The sequence below is a fragment of the Nicotiana tabacum genome, chromosome 10, assembly GCF_000715075.1.
Source record: "Nicotiana tabacum cultivar K326 chromosome 10, ASM71507v2, whole genome shotgun sequence".
Classification (NCBI taxonomy): Eukaryota; Viridiplantae; Streptophyta; class Magnoliopsida; order Solanales; family Solanaceae; genus Nicotiana; species Nicotiana tabacum.
In genome coordinates this window covers 111,390,254-111,396,755 of record NC_134089.1, presented here as the reverse complement: position 1 = coordinate 111,396,755, position 6,502 = coordinate 111,390,254, and positions in this window count along the sequence as shown.

The window sequence follows — 6,502 nt, the reverse complement described above, 5'->3', positions numbered from 1 at the left end:
GGGAAATGGCTAACATGGTAGGACAAGTGCTGGAGAGCCATAAGATCACCTTTCATGAGGACGAGCTGTCACCTGAAGGGTTGGGGCACAACAAAGCACTACACATCACTGTGCAATACGAGGATTATTTCATCACCAGAATCCTGATCGATGGAGGTTCCAGTCTCAATATTTGTCCGCTGGTAAAGCTCAAGAAGCTAGGTACATGACTGCATGAGATAAAAGATGGAGCAATCAATGTGAAAGCCTTCGATGGTTCTCAGAGGTCCACCATTGGTGAGATTATTCTATGCTTGAAGATGGGACCAACATGGTTCGAGGTCGATTTCCAGGTGATAGATGTGCCAGCACCTTACAATTTGCTACTGGGACGGCCATGGATTCATGCTGCTAGGGCCATAGCATCAACGCTGCATCAGGCAGTAAAGTTTGAATGGAATCACCAGGAGGTGATCATTCACAGCGACGGTAGCAACCATATATACAGTCGCCAGACCATTCCAGCGATCGAGGGAAGAAGGAAGCTGGGTAGAGAAACTTACCACCATATCGAACGGGTCAGTGTTGTCGACAAAGACAAATGGTGGGATAACAAAATCGAGAGTATACTAAATTGGAGTGGGTACGAACCTGGCAAAGGGCTCGGCAAGAACCTCCAAGGAATCTCTAAGCCCATAAAACTCAAGAAACATGGCACTACCTTTGGTTTGGGATATTATTACACCTGGGAAGAATTCAATAACTGGTCTCCACCATGGCGCAGTCCTTACTATCCACTAGAGCAGCCAATACCACATCTGGAGCAGACCTTCCAACAAGCCGACATTATTTATGGGTCAGACGAAGAAGAAGCACTTGCAGCGGTGAATAACCTATTTCTGGAGGACAATGATATGGACTGTTGTGTTATTCTCGAGGAGGAGAGGGAGGAAGGCCCTTCCATACAGGCTGTGAGCAGAGGTGCACATATCAATAATTGGACCATCAAGACAACCAAAGCCCGACGAGCTTCGGGGTAGCAAGGCTAAAACAATCATCTTTCTCTATTTTATTTACTAAATGATTTTCTTTTTGCATTTTCAATTCCCGCAATATGATCTTCAATGTTCAAAATAGTTATTCCATTTATCAAAAGCTTTTTCGATTTTTCTTATGAATTAATATTTATTGTTATCATTTTCTCTCTTTACTTCACCAATACAACATTACTATTACTTATCTTGATGAACCAATGACTGTGACATGCAATGAGACAACGCAACAAATGGAAATTGATTAAGAGGAAGATGACATACCTAACGAGATTGTCAAAGAAGTTGAGAACTTTGCGAACAAACCTAGAAACACGAATCAGTATTCACCTATCGCCATCAGAAAAGAAAGAAAACACAGAATTTCTAAAGGAATATGAGGACATATTCGCCTGGTTGTATGATGACAAGACCGGTCTAAGTACGTCTATTGTGGATCACAAACTGCCAACCGATCCAATGTGTCCGCCGGTAAAGTAAAAGCTCAGAAAGCTCAAGCATGATATGGGTTTGAAAATCATGGAAGAAGTCAACAAGTTGATCAAAGCTAAGGTTCTCAGGGTATTAGAATACCCGACATGGTTAGCCAATATTGTGCCAGTGCTAAAGAAGGATGGGAAAGTTAGAGTTTGTGTCGACTACCGGGATCTCAACCAGGCCAGTCCGAAAGTTGATTTTCCTTTGCCAAATATATACATCCTGATTGACAATTGCGCCAAGCATGAGCTACAGTCATTCATCGATTGCTTCGCTGGTTATCATCACATGTGGATGGATGAGGAAGATGCTGAGAAAATGGCTTTCATTACGCCGTGGGAATGTACTATTACAAGATAATGCCATTCGGCTTGAAGAATGCAGGGGCCACCTGCATGAGGGCCATGGCTACCATTTTCCATGATATGATACACAAAGAGATAGAGGTAAATGTAGATGATGTTATTATCAAATCCAAAAAGGTCACTGACCACATGGAAGATCTGAGAAAGTTCTTCAATGGACTGCGAAGGTACAACTTGAAACTAAACCCCGCAAAGTGTGCATTTGGGGTTCCTGCTAGGAAATTGCTTGGGTTTATTGTGAGTCGCCAAGGAATAGAACTGGATCCATCAAAAGTCAAAGCCATTAAAGAACTACCACCGCCAAAGAACAAGAAGGATGTGATGAGTTTCTTGGGAAGGCTTAACTACATCAGCCGGTTCATAGCACAATCCACAGTTATCTGTGAGCCAATCTTTAAGATATTGAAGAAGGACGTCGCTACCAAATGGACTGATGATTTCCAAAAGGCCTTCGACAGAATCAAGGAGTATCAACACCACCGGTCTTAGTCTTGCCCGAGCCAGGTAGACCCTTACTAATCTACCTTACAGTATTGGATGGAGCCTTCGACTGCATTCTGAGGCAGCATGATGAAACGGGGAGGAAGGAGCAAGCCATTTATTATCTCAGTAAGAAGTTCACCCCCTACGAGGCCCGGTATTCTCTATTGGAACGCACCTGTTGTGCTTTGACTTGGGTAGCTCAGAAGCTGAGACATTACTTCTGTGCCTATACTACATATATCATATCGAGGATGGATCCTTTGAAGTACATCTTTCAGAAGCCCATGCCCACCGGCAAGCTGGCCATGTGGCAAATCCTGTTGAGTGAGTTCGACATTGTCTACGTAACTCATAAAGTAGTCAAGGGACAGGAACTGGTAGACCACCTTGCCTAAAACCCCGTGAATGGAGAATACGAACCCTGAAAACGTATTTTCCTGATGAAGAGGTATCATTCATAGGAGAAGACATTGTAGAATCCTATGACGGTTGGAAAATGTTCTTTGATGGAGTGGCAAATTTCAAAGGAGTTGTCATAGGAGCAGTCCTAGAATCAGAGACCAGTTAGTATTATTCGGTATCTACCAAACTCAGGTTCCCGTGTACCAACAATATGGCTGAGAATGAAGCCTGCATCCTAGGACTCAAAATGGCCATTGACATGAACGTTCAAGAGCTGCTAGTAATTGGGGATTCAAACTTACTTATACATATGGTACGGGAAGAATGTGCAACCAAGAACTCCAAGATACTCCTGTATCTACATCACGTACAACAATTGAGAAAGAGGTTCACAAAGACGAAATTCCAACATGTTCCCAAAATCTAGAATGAGTTCGCCGATGCATTGGCTATACTGTCATCTATGATACAACATCCATATAAGAATTACATTGTTCCCATTCCAGTGAAAATACATGATCAGCCAGCCTACGGTGCCCATGTTAAAGAGGAAGCAGGCGGAAAGCCTTGGTTTCGTGATATTAAGGAATATTTGGCAAAAGGAGAGTACCCGAAGCTTGCTAATCCTACTAAGAAATGCACACTTAGGAGATTGTCCAAAAACTTCTTTCACAGCGGAGGAATCATGTATAGGAGGATTCCCAATTTAGGACTATTAAGATGTGTCGATGCAAAGGAAGCATCCAGGCTACTAGAGGAGATTCATGCCGGGACCTGCGGTCCACATATGAATGGTTTTGTCTTAGCAAAGAAAATACTCCGGGATGGTTACTTTTGGATGAATATGGAAATAGACTGCATCCATTATGTCCGGAAATGCCATCGCTCTCAGATACATGCAGACATGATAAAGGTACCTCCAAACGAGCTCAATGCAACAAGCTCACCGTGGTCGTTTGCCGCCTGGGGAATGGACGTTATTAGACCAATTGAGCCTGCCGCTTCCAACGGACATAGGTTTATCCTAGTAGCCATTGACTATTTCACCAAATGGGTCGAAGCAGCATCTTACAGAGCAGTAATTAAGAAAGTCGTGGCAGACTTTGTTCACGACCGTATTGTTTGTCGATTCGGGATTTCGGAGTCAATCATTACTGATAACGGCTCCGACCTCAACAACGACTTGATGAGAGCTATGTATGAAACTTTCAAGATCAGACACAAGAATTCCACAACCTACATGCCTCAAATGAATGGAGCTGTAGAAGCCGTCAACAAGAATATCAAGAAGATATTGAGGAAAATGATAGAGAATCATAAATAATGGCACGAGAAGTTATCGTTTGCTCTACTAGGGTATCACACCACAGTCCGCACATCAACCGGGGCAACCCCCTATATGTTGGTTTACGGTACATAGGCTGTCATTCCCGCTAAGGTAGAAATTTCTTCTCTAAGGACCATACAAGAAGATGAGCTCGATGACGCAGAGTGGGTAAAAGGTTGTTATGAGCAACTAGCCCTTATAGACGGAAAGAGAATGAATGCAGTTTTCCATGGCCAACTCTATCAGAACAGAATGTCTAGAGCCTTCAATAAGAGAGTCAAGCCAAGACAGTTCACACCGAGGCAACTGGTGTTATAGAAAACTTTTCAGTATCAAGATGAAGCCAAAGGGATGTTCTCTCCCAACTGGTAGGGTCCATACATGGTTCACTGAGTTTTGACTGGAGGAGCCCTCATACTTGCAGAAATGGACGGAGAAGTCTGGCCAAAGTCGATCAATTCAGATGTAGTCAAGCGCTACTATATGTAATCTTTATGATTTCCTTGTATGATGTAAATTGAACTATGCCTGACTTGATTCCCGTTTAAGAGGGGATACGTAGGCAACCCTATGGGTTCAGTCACAATTCATTAAAAATTTCATTTCCCCCTGCAATTGGAAACTGGTGCAGAATTTTGAGGAGGACCCTCAAAATTCCGAAGTAATTTTAGCCGATCGCCGCACCAGAAACATTCAGAACGTCAACCCATCAAACTGGGGCAGAATTTTGAGGAGGACCCTCAAAATTCCGTAGCAGGAGAGGTTGCAATGTCTTGAACTACGTCACAGTCGTCGGTTCATCTAAAAGCTATTTTTAGTTATACATTTATGTCATACTTTTACCAAATTACGCATGTTTATTGAGACTGCTTTGTTTAGCAATGCTACCCCAATGATACAGATGGTATCACCGAATCAAAGTCGAACGAGTCAAGCAAAGCCAACGGGGATACGAACTAACCTCCCCCCTTACAAAACTCACGATTTTTCTTTGAATGCAAGCACTAGGATTGCAAAAATCACTAAACATATTGTACGCCCATGGGACAAACATTGTTCGAGAATACAATTCTCAGAACCGTTACACTTGCCAACATTTGTTATCAACACACACAGGAGATGTTCTGTATGTCACAATGCTCCCAGTAATCACAACGCCGCAATCAACTATCAGCTAAGAAAACTCTACTATCATTTGTTATCTTATTTCTTGCATAAGGCTACCATTCTGCCTTTCGAGACTAAACGTTGTCTCTATCTGCATTTGCATTGCATAAGGCTACTACTCTGACTTCCAACTTGCATAAGGCTACTATTCTGTCTTCCGAGACTAAACGCTATCTCTATCTGCATTTGCATTGCATAAGGCTACTATTCTGCCTTCCAATTTGCATAAGGCTACCATTCTGCCTTCCGAGACTAAACGTTGTCTACATTTGCATTTGCATTGCATAAGGCTACTATTTTGCCTTTCAATTTGCATAAGGCTACTATTATGCCTTCCAACTTGCACACGGCTACTATTCTACCTTCCGAGACTAAACGTTATCTCCATCCGCATTTGCATTGCATAAGACTACTATCCTGCTTCCAACTTGCATAAGGCTACTATTCTGCCTTCCAAGAGTAAACTCTGTCTCTATTTGCATTTGGATTGCATAAGGTTACTATTCTGCCTTCTAATTTGCATAAGGCTACCATTCTGCCTTCCGATACTAAACGCTGTCTCCATCCGCATTTGCATTGCATAAGGCTACCATTCTGCCTTCCGAGACTAAACGCTATCTCCATCTGCATCTGCATTGCATAAGTGCAAGGCCCCGTGAAAACTTGTACTCAAAATCGGGTAGCTCAGGTGCCAAGTCCCAAATATATGTTAGGAATGTGTAAAATTAAGCGAGCCGCAGTTCGGACCCTCTTGGTACTGATCTATGTTATAAAAAGTTAAGAAATAATATTTTCCAGGAAATGCAATTCTGCGGTCTAGAATGCGGTCGCATAACAGATATGCGGACCGCATAATCGCCGCAAAGTGAGTCAGTGTACTGGTCGAATTGGAGGTTAAATATGCGGTCCAATATGCGGACCGCATAGTCATCGTATATTCCCTTGGGATTTTGTGAAGGGCAGTTCTGCGGTGCACTATGCGACCGCATAATAGGTATGCGGACCGCATTCCTGCCACATACCCAGGCAGTGTGTTCAGATTTTGGGAGCACTTTTGCGGTCCATTCTGCGGACTGCATTTCCACTCTGCGATCGCAAAGCGCGATCGCATACCTAACTCGGGCTCCTATTTTTCTAAATTTTAAATCCGACCCCTTCTTCAATAAAACACCTCAACCCCTTATTTTAACATATTTTTTGAACAAAACTAGAGAGAGAGGGAAGAGAGTTGAGAGATAAAGTCCTACCTT